The 12,676-nt window shown below is 42.4% G+C and overlaps 1 protein-coding gene across 1 annotated transcript in view; it reads right to left on the bottom strand.

The window, feature by feature from the left end:
• Positions 1–12,676, bottom strand: part of cacna1c (calcium channel, voltage-dependent, L type, alpha 1C subunit) — an 880,695-nt gene that overhangs the window by 475,465 nt on the left and 392,554 nt on the right. The window lies entirely within an intron of this gene.

Consider the following 12,676-nt stretch of genomic DNA (forward strand, 5'->3'; position numbering starts at 1 on the left):
TGGCTCATGGTATATTCCCCATCACATGGTGTTCCATAATGGGAAGGCAAGAGTAGTGTTTAATTGCTCTTTCACGCATCAGGAGCACAACCTCAATGCCAACCTGTTGCCTGGCCCTACCTTAGGCCCTCCTTTACTAGGAATACTGCTCAGATTCAGAGAGCATGCTGTCGCTATCAGTGGTGACATTCGTGCAATGTTTCACCAAGTTAGGCTTTTGTCCTCAGACAAGCCTTTCTTGCATTTCCTGTGGAGAGACATGGAGTAAGACCGTCCGCCGGACATTTATGAGTGGCGTGTACTACCGTTCGGGACTACGTGCAGCCCCTGTTGTGCCACTTATGCAGTCCAGAGGCATGTCAAGGACCATGTGAAAGGCAACGAAGATGTGATGGAATCAGTCATAACAGCCTTTTATGTGGACAACTGTCTCCAGTCCTTATCATGTCCTAAGCAGGCCGCAGCACTCATTGACAAGTTGAGAGCAGTTCTCGCCAAAGGTGGCTTCAACATCAGACAGTGGGCCTGTAATGTACCAGAGGTGGTAGCTCATCTTCCTTCTGAGGCCAGATCCGAGGCCTGTGAGCTTTGGCTCTCTGCAGACAAAACGGAGCCCCAAGAATCCACTCTCGGCCTGAAGTGGAACTGCCTATTTGATGTCCTCGGTTACAAGAAGAGATCAGTCTCCACCACCGAAGTGACCATAAGAACGGTGTACCGCGTACTCGCTAGCCAGTATGACCCTTTGGGGTTCATTATCCCATACACCACCAGGGCTAAAGTACTAGTGCAGGCATTGTGGCGGACCGAGCGACAATGGGATGACCCCATTCAGGACGACTTGCTCCCTCTCTGGAAGGCATGGGAATCTGAGCTGACTGACCTCCAGGATGTTACCATTCCTCAACGTTACACCCCATTCAACATCACAACTGAGGACGTGGAGTTACATGTGTTCTGTGATGCATCCGAGAAAGCTTATGGAGCTGTAGCTTACCTCCGGGTGTTAGATCCAGCTGGTCAGACCCATGTCTCCTTCATCCTGGCTCGGTCCTGTGTTGCACCCAAGCGCCAGCTTTCAATCCCACGCTTGGAATTATGTGCAGCCCTAACTGGAGCACAACTTGCCAAATTACTGAGTACTGAGCTCACAGTACCCATTACATGCTCCATCATGTGGTCTGATTCCACCACTGTTCTGAAATGGATTCAGTCAGAGTGCCAGCAATACAAAGTGTTCGTAGGAACATGTGTTGCAGAAATCCAAGACCTAGTCAGGACTAGTAACTGGAGGTATGTTGATTCAAAGAATAACCCGGCTGATGACATAACCCGAGGTCTAACTTTGTTTCAGCTCTCACAGCCTGGTCACTGGCATTGTGGTCCTCCATTCCTACAGTTCTCACCAGAGCACTGGCCTGTCTGTCCCTCCACTGTCCTGGATGATGCAACCGAGCTCCGACATGGCAGTTTCTGTGGCACCGTCTCCACTACAGACATGCCATTACCTGACTTGGTTGCCTGTGAGACCTGGGAGGACCTCCTACTTACCACGCATCAGGCTCTTCACGGGGCGGCCACACCCCCAAGCGCCTCTGAACGCATTACAGACGAACTGGCTCTCCTACAGAGAACACAGTTAGAGAGCTTCCCAGAGGAGGTGACAGCTCTCAAAGCTGGAAAGGCCATACCAACCAATAGCCGACTGAGCTCACTCTCACCAATGCTCGACCAACTTGGACTGATAAGAGTTGGTGGGAGGCTTCGCAAGGCTGAGGATCTAGAGGACGACACTCTTCATCCTATTGTACTATCACCTGATCACATGGTCACACGCCTACTGATTAGAGACTATGACAATTGTCTCCTTCATCCTGGACCAGAAAGAGTCTATGCAGAGGTCCGAAGATCGTATTGGATACTGCGTGGACGTCAAGCCATCCGTAAGCATCAGAGGCAGTGTACAGAGTGTTGCAAGTGGCGCAAGAAACCGGGGATTCCCCAAATGGCCGATTTACCCTCTGCATGACTTCGTTTGAATAAGCCTCCTTTCTGGTCCACGGGGGTTGATTTTTTTGGCCCCTATGCAGTCAAACTAGGCAGAAGACAGGAGAAAAGGTGGGGCATCATATGTAAGTGCCTGACTACAAGGTGTGTCCACTTAGACCTCCTTTGCCATATGGACAGTGACTCTTTCCTCCTTGCCCTACGGAGGTTTGTAGCAAGACGGGGAAAGCCATTTGAGATTCTTTGTGACCAGGGCACTAACTTCCAAGGGGGAGACAGAGAACTCAAGGAAGCCTTTGCTCAACTTGAACCTTCCCTGAGGGAGCAGCTCGCTGGACAAAGCATCTCCTTCAGATACAATCCACCTCATGCACCTCATTTCGGATGAGCGTGGGAAAGAGAGACCAAGTCTGTCAAGGCTTCTCTCCAGGTTGTGCTACGCGACCAAATTGTTCCAGAGGAGGTCCTTGCCACCGTGTTGGTGGAGGTGGAAGGGATTCTTAATTCAAAACCTCTGGGCTATGTGTCATCAGACGTGGTGGACCCGGACCCGATCACACCAAACCTACTCCTTATGGGGCAGCGGGATGCCTCCCTGCCACAGGCCTTGTACAGGCCTGAAGCTCTGCTGGGACGACGACTCTACCGACACAGCCAGGTCATCGCCGACCACTTCTGGAATCAGTTCATTCGGAGATACCTTCCCAACCTTCAACTGCGACAGAAGTGGAAGGGTTCATCAGAAGACCTAAAGGTTGGACAGGTTGTCCTGGTAATGGACAGTCAGCTGCCAAGAGCTATGTGGCCAGTAAGTCGGGTCAGTAAGGTCATTACTAGTGATGACGGTAAAGTCCGGCCTGCTGCAGTGGACATTAAAGGTAGCACCTACCTACGACCTGTGGCCAAGCTAATTTGAGTTACCTGAAATGCCCAGTGATGTAGCTGATTAATGTAATAACTGATGGGCAGTTAATTTATGTTGTTTACAAATTTACTAAGTAAATTTGGGGGCGGCTGTACAAAATTCCCTGCCTTCTGTGTAAATTCCTGTTGTTCAATGTAAAATACTTTGCCTTTAAGAAAATGTGGCACCGCCCCTTTAAGGAGCTGCGTTATATAAACAGGCACCGACGTTTCTCTTTCATGCTGTCGCATTCTAGGAGTCTCATGTCTCGTTTGAAGGTCTCTCGGTGCTGTTGTGCGTGAATGTAAATGTAAGTGCCCTTATTTTCCTTGTTAAACTTTATTTTGTTTGTATAGCCATTTATAAGTTTATATTTCAGCCAGACAATCTTTCTTTGCCATTTGGAAATGTCTAGCATGTTCTGGGACTCAGCAATATTGTGTTAGCAATCCTACACCGTGTTTCATGTTTGCACATAATGGAGATAAGGCAGTACGAATTTCCTATGTTTTATATGACATTTTAGTACTGTTAATCACATATCTTTATTACTGTGTGTTCAGTACATTTCTTGCAATTATTACCTTCAAATAGAGTGTTAAATAGGACATGTTTGTTATGGGAATAACTTTAGCATTCTCATGTTAAGTATTTTCCCTTTATTTCTTTCTTTGTCTTAGAAACCACCACTGTTGTCACAACTTTTGTCACAACACAACTTCAGGACCTTTGACACAGATGTATATATGCACAGAGACAATTAATAAATGGCAAGATACAACCTCTAGAACAGCTGCGTTCTTTCTGACCGAAGAATTAGGCCAGCGGGTGTACGACCAGTACTTTCCTCATCATTATATCCTACATTATCAGTTTTGATCTCCCAGAGCTTGGGGGTGCTGCAAATGATCATTGATTTTGTTTCTTCACAGTTAAGTTCCTGTTGCTTTCTCTGACCCACTTGTCAACTTTTGATACATCATCTCATAAGACTGCTTCCACCTCATCCAGGTTCCTATTTAATGCAAACTGGGTGGTATCATTGGCATAAATAGTAGTGCTGGACTTCCCAGTCAGCAATGGGAGATCATTGATGAATAGGATGAACAACATTGGGCCAAGAATGGAACCATGTGGTTCTCCAGAAGTTATGGATAGTGTAGTAGAGAGCTTTCCCCCAATTGCTGGGTATCAGTCATGTGCCTTCTCTTAGTGGTTTTACCAGAAGTGAAATAGCTGGTAGTCTAAACGGCTGCCATAGCGCAAACAACTAGCGATAACTTATCAGAGTATGCTCGTAATCTTGAAGCCACTGCTCACTTTAGATATGTTCAGAAGATTGCTATATGCAATGAAAGACCCCTACAGTCTGTGAAAGGATTTGTCATACAATCTCAAAAACTACCCTTCAGTCGAGTTCCCTGACATCTTGAACTATTTGCACCTTCTCCGTACAAACACTTTGTCAACTGAGCTTTGATAGACCACCAGCTAAAGTTTTGAATAGCTAATGATGTAGGTGTGATGTCACGTGAAACCCAGCAATAGTCACCTTCTGTTGACACCCCATGAGATATGATCTGAACCAACTGATGGAAGGCTGAGAAAGCTTATAGATGGAAAGTTTCTTCAGCAGAATATCATGACCATAACTTGAATGCCTTTCGTGGACTTCACCGGGGCTTAGACCAAGATGGTGGCGTGATTTGATTGCGCCACACAACCTCGCAGAATTTATTATAAATCCCCGAGTCATATTTACTAGTTCAACAGCAACCACGTCAAAAACTGCGTCGAACAAGGAGAGTGATATTTAAGTGTGCAAGAAGTTCGCAAAAGCAGAAAAATGAGCCAACAATCGGGAACGAGGAGCAGGCTAGCATGGACCAAGCTAGCATAGCCAACGTATTAACAGAGCTAAAGACACTTTGTGCGGAGTTCAGTGTATTTGATTCCAAACTGGACGGTATAGACGGTCGGCTCTGCAGGATGGCCAACTCCGTTGAGGCTCTAGAAAATAACATGAATGAGGTGAAGCGGGATGTACAGTAGCACCCAATATTGCACAGATGGAGGAAGCCGAAACACGCATCATGTCAACAGAAGAGAAGTTGGAGACTAGCATAGCGGAGTTTAGTAAAGCTTCAGGACGGATCACATACCTTGAATCCAAAGTTGAAGACATGGAAAATCGCAATCAGAGGAAGAATTTAAGAATGTTTGGACTCAGAGAGGGAGAAGAGGGAAGCCGACAATTGTTGGATTACGTGCAAGAGATGTTGCTGGGCTGGCTGGGTACTGATAAATCCATCACGCTGGAAAGGGCTCACCGTACACTGGGCCCGGCAAAACCGAACCAAGACAGAGCAGTCCTCATACGTTTCCTGAAGCTCCAGGACCGGGAATTTGTTTTCCGCTGCTTCAAAGTGCGTGACATCAAACACAATGAAAACAAACTCTCCTTCGCTCAAGACTTCTCCGCTGAGACAATGAGACAGAGACGTGAATTCAACGCAGTTAAGAAGCTGTTTATTGATGCCGGCTCCTTCCGAGGGTTTCAACAAAATCCATGCAGAATAAGAGTACTCCATAACGGCAAGATTCACCTCTTCTTGTCACCGGAGGACGCAGAGAAATTTAATCGCGGACTCTGAAGAGACGACATGGGTTTGTTTACAAATAGAGAATCAGCTGATGCCTGCTGACGATGCACTGCAATAAATATGGTTGGAGAGATATGATGCACGAGGATACTATTATTTAATTTAACCCAGTTATTTCCAAGGCTTAACTTTAAAGGAACAGTCCACCGTACTTCCATAATGAAATATGCTCTTATCTGAATTGAGACAAGCTGCTCTGTACCTATCCGAGCTTTGCGCGACCTCCCAGTCAGTCAGACGCAGTCAGACGCGTTGTCACTCCTGTTAGCAATGTAGCTAGGCTCAGTATGGCCAATGGTATTTTTTTGGGGCTGTAGTTAGATGCGACCAAACTCTTCCGCGTTTTTCCTGTTTACATAGGTTTATATGACCAGTGATATGAAACAAGTTCAGTTACACAAATTGAAACGTAGCGATTTTCTATGCTATGGAAAGTCCGCACTATAATGACAGGCGTACTAACACCTTCTGCGCGCTTCGACAGCGCATTGATACGGAGCTCAGATATCAATGCACTGCCAAAGCGCGCAGAAGGTGTTAGTACGCCTGTCATTATAGTGCGGACTTTCCATAGCATAGAAAATCGCTACGTTTCAATTTGTGTAACTGAACTTGCTTCATATCACTGGTCATATAAACCTATGTAAACAGGAAAAACGTGGAAGAGTTTGGTCGCATCTAACTACAGCCCCAAAAAATACCATTGGCCATACTGAGCCTAGCTACATTGCTAACAGGAGTGACAGCGCGTCTGACTGACTGGGAGGTTGCGCAAAGCTCGGATAGGTACGGAGCAGCTCGTCTCAATTCAGATAAGAGCATATTTCATTATGGAAGTACGGTGGACTGTTCCTTTAAACTCTGGACGGATAACGTGGTTTGTTTACATGTCGGGTCAATCAGCTGATGCCTTTTGATAGGCCATTACCGTAAATGTTGGAGAAAAGGACTAGAGAAGTTTGGACTGTATTTTCTGTCCAATGTTACCTTAAATATTGTATAAAGAGCCTAGAAGTTTTAAGTTTACTGTTACTTGCTTGAGGCGTATCGTTCAACAAATACAATTTTTAAACTACATAAAGAACCATTTTTCGTTTCTGTTATTATCATTATTAAGCTACTCTGCTCTTTTTGTTTGACATGTTTAGTTGCAATAACCATTCAGTTAGGGGTACTGTCTTGTGTTTTTTCTGGCTGCATGGTTTGTGGACATCATTCATGGTCCGTCTGGGATAGGTTTACCAGTGAAGCTGCTCCTCAGTTATGTGGATCAGCATCAAGTCCTACAAATGTTACAGGTTTTGGAGGGAGATGGGGGGGGATTAGAAGAGTTCAGGGGTTCACATTGTTGTGGGAGGATGTTGTTCACGTCTCCCCAGAGATATAGATATATATATATATATATATATATATATATATATATATATATATATATATATATATATACACACACACACACTAATATATATATATATATATATATATATATATATATATATATATACACACACACTAATATATATATATATATATATATATATATATATATATATATATATATATATATATATATATATACACACACACACTAATATATATATATATATATATATATATATACACACACACTAATATATATATATATATATATATATATATATATATATATATATATATATTATTTGTGTGTGTGTGTATATATATATATATACACACACACACACACACACACACACACACTAATATATATATATATATATATGTGTGTATGTTGTTTTCTTTCTACAGCAGCCTCTTTTTTTCCCTCTTTTGTATAGATACTTATGTATCATAACTGTAACTCCTCTAACATAAAAATAATGAGCTGGACTGTCAGGGGGCTTCGTAAAATAAAATTAAAACAAGTTATGAGTAGGATTAGATATCTCAAATCTAAAATCATATTTTTGCAGGAAACTCACCTGACAATTGCAGACTTAAAGCGTGTACAGAGCAGATGGCCTGGCCAAGTACATTTATAATAATTATGCAAGGGGAGTGGTTATCTTTATTCACCGGACAATGCCATTGCAGATTGTTAAAACTATACGAGACCCTGGTGGAAGATACGTTATTTTCCAATGCAATATCCTATCAATGACATGGAACCTAGGGAATATTTATGGTCCCAATGACAATAACCCCAGTTTCTTTAGGAATATCTTTCTTGACTTGTCTACCATGAACGGATTTTTTATTTTAGGAGGGGACTTCAATTGTGCTTTCAATCCAACAATAGATCGTTCAACGGGCCATGACACAGGTAAAACTCAAACTCGAGAATTACTGAAACAATTTATAGAAGACCTTAATCTAGTGGATGTTTGGAGAGAACGGAATCTTGATAAAAAATTATTATTCCTGTTATTCAAGTACATATAGTAAATCACATTCCCACATCAATTATTTCATTATTTCCAGAGAACTCTTACCCAAGGTTGGCGAATGTTGGTATAATGGTATCGTAATAAGTGACCATGCTGCTGTATCACTCAAAATCCAAATTGACAAAGTTGTCCATAGCCCACCTAATTGGAGATTCCAGGCGAGATGGCTGCAAGACTATTGGTTCTAAAATGAACAGCTTTTTTGCACTAAATACTGACGAAACTAGTGCTTGTATCAGATGGGAAGCATTTAAAGCATTCATCAGGGGAGAGATTATTAGTTATACCAGCTATAAAACAAAACACTATAAAATGGAAATGGAAAATTTGGAAAATCTAATCAAAATATTGGAAAATGGCCTATTTACAAAAGATGATCCTTTAAAACAAAAGGAATTGATTATATTGAGAACTAAATATAATAAAATGTCCACTGATGAAAGTGCCAAAAGTTTAATGTGGTTGAAACAAGGCTACCATGATCAAGGAGAGAAGGCTGGAAAACTTTTAGCTTGGAGAATAAAAAAACAAATTGACCGAACAATAAATAGTATTAGGACACCGCAAGGGACTCTAACAATAGACCCACTAGAGATAAATATCTTGTATATTTCAAAGATTTTTATGAATCCCTATATAGATCAGAATGCAACCAAGACTCTGATGCGCAGGAAACATTTCTTGATCAGCTTCAGCTTCAGTCATTATCTGACGACATAAAAAATGAATTGGATAGGAATATCACAGTCGAGGAGTTGTCAGAAGCTATCCAAAATATGAATAGTGGTAAGGCACCTGGGCCTGATGGGTTGCCTATAGAATTTTATAAAACATTTAAAACTAAATTAGTAGAGCCACTTCTAAATATGTTTAAGGAATGCTTCCAGGAAGGAACTCTTCCACCCACTATGAGACTAGCTATGATAACCCTCATCCAAAAACCAGGCAAACCATCCACAGAGTGTTCATCGTTTAGGCCAGGGGTGTCAAACTCATTTTGGTTCAGGGGCCACATACAGCCCTTCTGATCTCAAGTGGGCTGGACCAGTAAAATAATTGCAAAATAACCTTTGTCAACTCCAAATCTTTAGCATTGTTTTTTTCAGTAGTCTATGCTTTATGCTTCAGCTTACATTTGTAGCCTACATAATCACTGATCACAAGGGATCTAGATTATTACACATTTATTCACAGAGAGGCCAATGGATTTGAAATAAAATGCATTTCACTCTCAAACAACTGGTTTATTTTTATACAGTTGAGTGAATACATTTTTACATCTGACAACCTGAACCAACTCCCCACACTAAACTCAAGTGGGAGCTATGAAGAAAATAGCCTAAACATCGTGCCTAAAAATGTAAATGTGCAAATTTATGAAAAATAAAATAAAATTAACAAACAAAGTTATAGCAGTGCATGAGCAATACGATTAGGCTACATCAGATCAAACTATTTTGTAGGCTAGGTGTACTGAAGCTGAGAATGATATGCTGCACAATATTCATTGTCTTTTAAAGTGAAACCGGAGTAATCTTATTTTCAAAGAACTGCATTCTTCAGACTGCAAACATTTGTGAACATTACAAGAATTAGGCCCAGGCCTTAATGCTGATTAACCTCCTTTGATAACCTTGAGCGGTGCTTTGTTTTGTTGAGGTTCATAACAGAGAACGCCTGTTCACAAAGATAGGTAGTCCCAAACATGGATAAAACCTTTGCAGTCAGGGATGTTAATTTGGGGTACCCTGGCAAGAGATATTGATAAAACGTGTCTAAGCCCACCGATGCAAATTTCTGCTCCATATTGGAATCACATTGCAAGTCAATTATCTCGAGTTGGATGTCAGCGGGCATATCAGAAGCATTGACTGTAAATGGCGAGCGAAAAAAGGCAAATTCGTCCTCAAGTTCACTGAAAACCTGAAATCTCCGCTCGAACTCCTGCAGCAATTCTGTTATCTTGTCTTTGTATTGATCCAAATCAGCATTATGTTAGGTCGCACGCATAGCTGTGAGCACTGGGAAATGAGAGGTGTCACCATTAGATAGCTGTATCTCCCAGAGTGACAGTTTCAACTTGAATGCGTGTACGCTATCGCAAAACTGAGTGACAACTTTTCTGCGGCTTTGCAACATTTTGTTAAGATTATTCAGGTGCTGTGTAATATCCACCATAAAGGCCAGATCCCGCACCCATTCTAGGCATTTAAATTCCTCTACTGGTCTGCCCTTTTTCTCCATGAACTGTCCGATTTCCTCTCGTAGTTCAAAGAAACGCTTGAGTACGGCACCTCGGCTTAACCACCGTACTTCAGTGTGGTATGGTAAGCCAGCCGGAATGTAATTATCACTGAGAAAACAGTCAAACTGATGGTGATTCAGACCTCACGCTCTGATGAAATTTACAGTTTGCACAACCACACTCATAACATGATCCATTTTTAGTGTTTTACAACACAACGCCTCCTGGTGCAAAATACAATGAAATGCCCAAACATCTTGTCCTCCGTTTGCAGCCTGCACCTTCTCTCTGAATATTGTTGCAACGCCTGCCTTTCTCCCGACCACTGATAGGGCGCCATCTGTAGCCAAACTGACAGCACAGGACCAGTCCACTCTGACCTTGTCCAGCACTCTAATGAGAGAGCTGAATATGTCATTCGCTGTTGTAGTGTCCTTCATAGGCACCAACTCAAGGAACTCCTCAGTGACGGTCAAAGTCTCATCAACACCACGAATAAATGCGCACAGTTGCGCAACATCTGTGACATCGGTGCCCTCATCAATTGCAACCGAAAATGCAATAAATGACTTGATTTTGTCATTCATTTGGTTGCCCAAGTCTCGTGAGAGATCTTCAACCCTATCTGCAATAGTGTTCCTCGATAGACTAATGTTGGCAAAGGCAGATTGCTTTTCAGGGCACACGACTTCTGCAGCCTTCAGCATGCATTTTTTCATGAGTTCACCATCAGAAAATGGCTTGGATGCTTGCACCAACTTGTTTGCAATAAGGTAGCTAGCTTTCACTGCTTTATCACTGACCTCACGGCTGCGAGTAAATGCAAACTGCTGTTTCTTCAGACCAGCTAACAATTTATTTATCTTCTCTTTTCTTAATTGTCCATAAATATTGTTAAATTTTTCTTTATGATGAATCTCATAGTGGCACCAAATATTATATTCTTTGAGCACTGCAACCTGTTGATTACATACCAAGCACACTGGTTTTGTATTCACCTCTGTGAATAAATAATACTCAGTCCATTTTTCCTGGAAAACTCTGCACTCTATGTCAACTTTTCTTCTTTTTGACAAAGACATTTTGGTAATGGGGGTATCACTCTTGATAATTTTGATAGCAACTTAATAGTGGTGAGGCAAGACTGCCATTCATGGAATCAGACAGCATATCTGGGCACGTTGCTAAAATGTGCTGTTTATTTCCTGATCTCTTATGTCAGTGCTGCTTTCTTTGGCTGCCCCAACGGATGAATTGAGCATTTCAGTTATTTCTTTAAAAATTCATAAGTCGTCACAGGAATGGGCTAGAGATTTACTTTTTTTTTTGACATCCTTAGAAATTTTTTCTCTACAAGTCTGGGGCCCGCAGGCCGTATGTTTGACACCCCTGGTTTAGGCCAATTAGTCTGATGTGTAGGTGACACTAAAATACTTTGTAAAATGCTAGCAAGAAGATTAGATCCACACCTTCCTAAACTTATACATAATTATCAGAATGGGTTTGTACGAAATCGTCATGGTTTCCATAACATCAGAAGAGTCCTTAATATATTACATGAAAAAGCTCCTTTTGCCTGAATTACTGCAGCAATGCGGCGTGGCATGGAGTCGATCAGTCTGTGGCACTGCTCAGGTGTTATGAGAGCCCAGGTTGCTCTGATAGTGGCCTTCAGCTCTTCTGCATTGTTGGGTCTGGCGTATCGCATCTTCCTCTTCACAATACCCCATAGATTTTCTATGGGGTTAAGGTCAGGTGAGTTTGCTGGCCAATTAAGAACAGGGATACCATGGTCTTTAAACCAGGTACTGGTAGCTTTGGCACTGTGTGCAGGTGCCAAGTCCTGTTGGAAAATGAAATCTGCATCTCCATAAAGTTGGTCAGTAGCAGGAAGCATGAAGTGCTCTAAAACTTCCTGGTAGACAGCTGCGTTGACCTTGGACCTCAGAAAACACAGTGGACCAACACCAGCAGATGACATGGCACCCCAAACCATCACTGACTGTGGAAACTTTACACTGGACCTCAAGCAACATGGATTCTGTGCCTCTCCTCTCTTCCTCCAGACTCTGGGACCTTGATTTCCAAAGGAAATGCAAAATTTACTTTCATCAGAGAACATAACTTTGGACCACTCAGCACCAGTCCAGTCCTTTTTGTCTTTAGCCCAGGCGAGACGCTTCTGACGCGGTCTCTTGTTCAAGAGTGGCTTGACACAAGGAATGCGACAGCTGAAACCCATGTCTTGCATATGTCTGTGCGTGGTGGTTCTTGAAGCACTGACTCCAGCTGCAGTCCACTCTTTGTGAATCTCCCCCACAATTTTGAATGGATTTTGTTTCACAATCCTCTCCAGGGTGCGGTTATCCCTATTGCTTGTACACTTTTTTCTACCACATCTTTTCCTTCCCTTTGCCTCTCTATTAATGTG

This window comes from Neoarius graeffei, chromosome 21, assembly GCF_027579695.1.
Source record: "Neoarius graeffei isolate fNeoGra1 chromosome 21, fNeoGra1.pri, whole genome shotgun sequence".
NCBI lineage: Eukaryota > Metazoa > Chordata > Actinopteri > Siluriformes > Ariidae > Neoarius > Neoarius graeffei.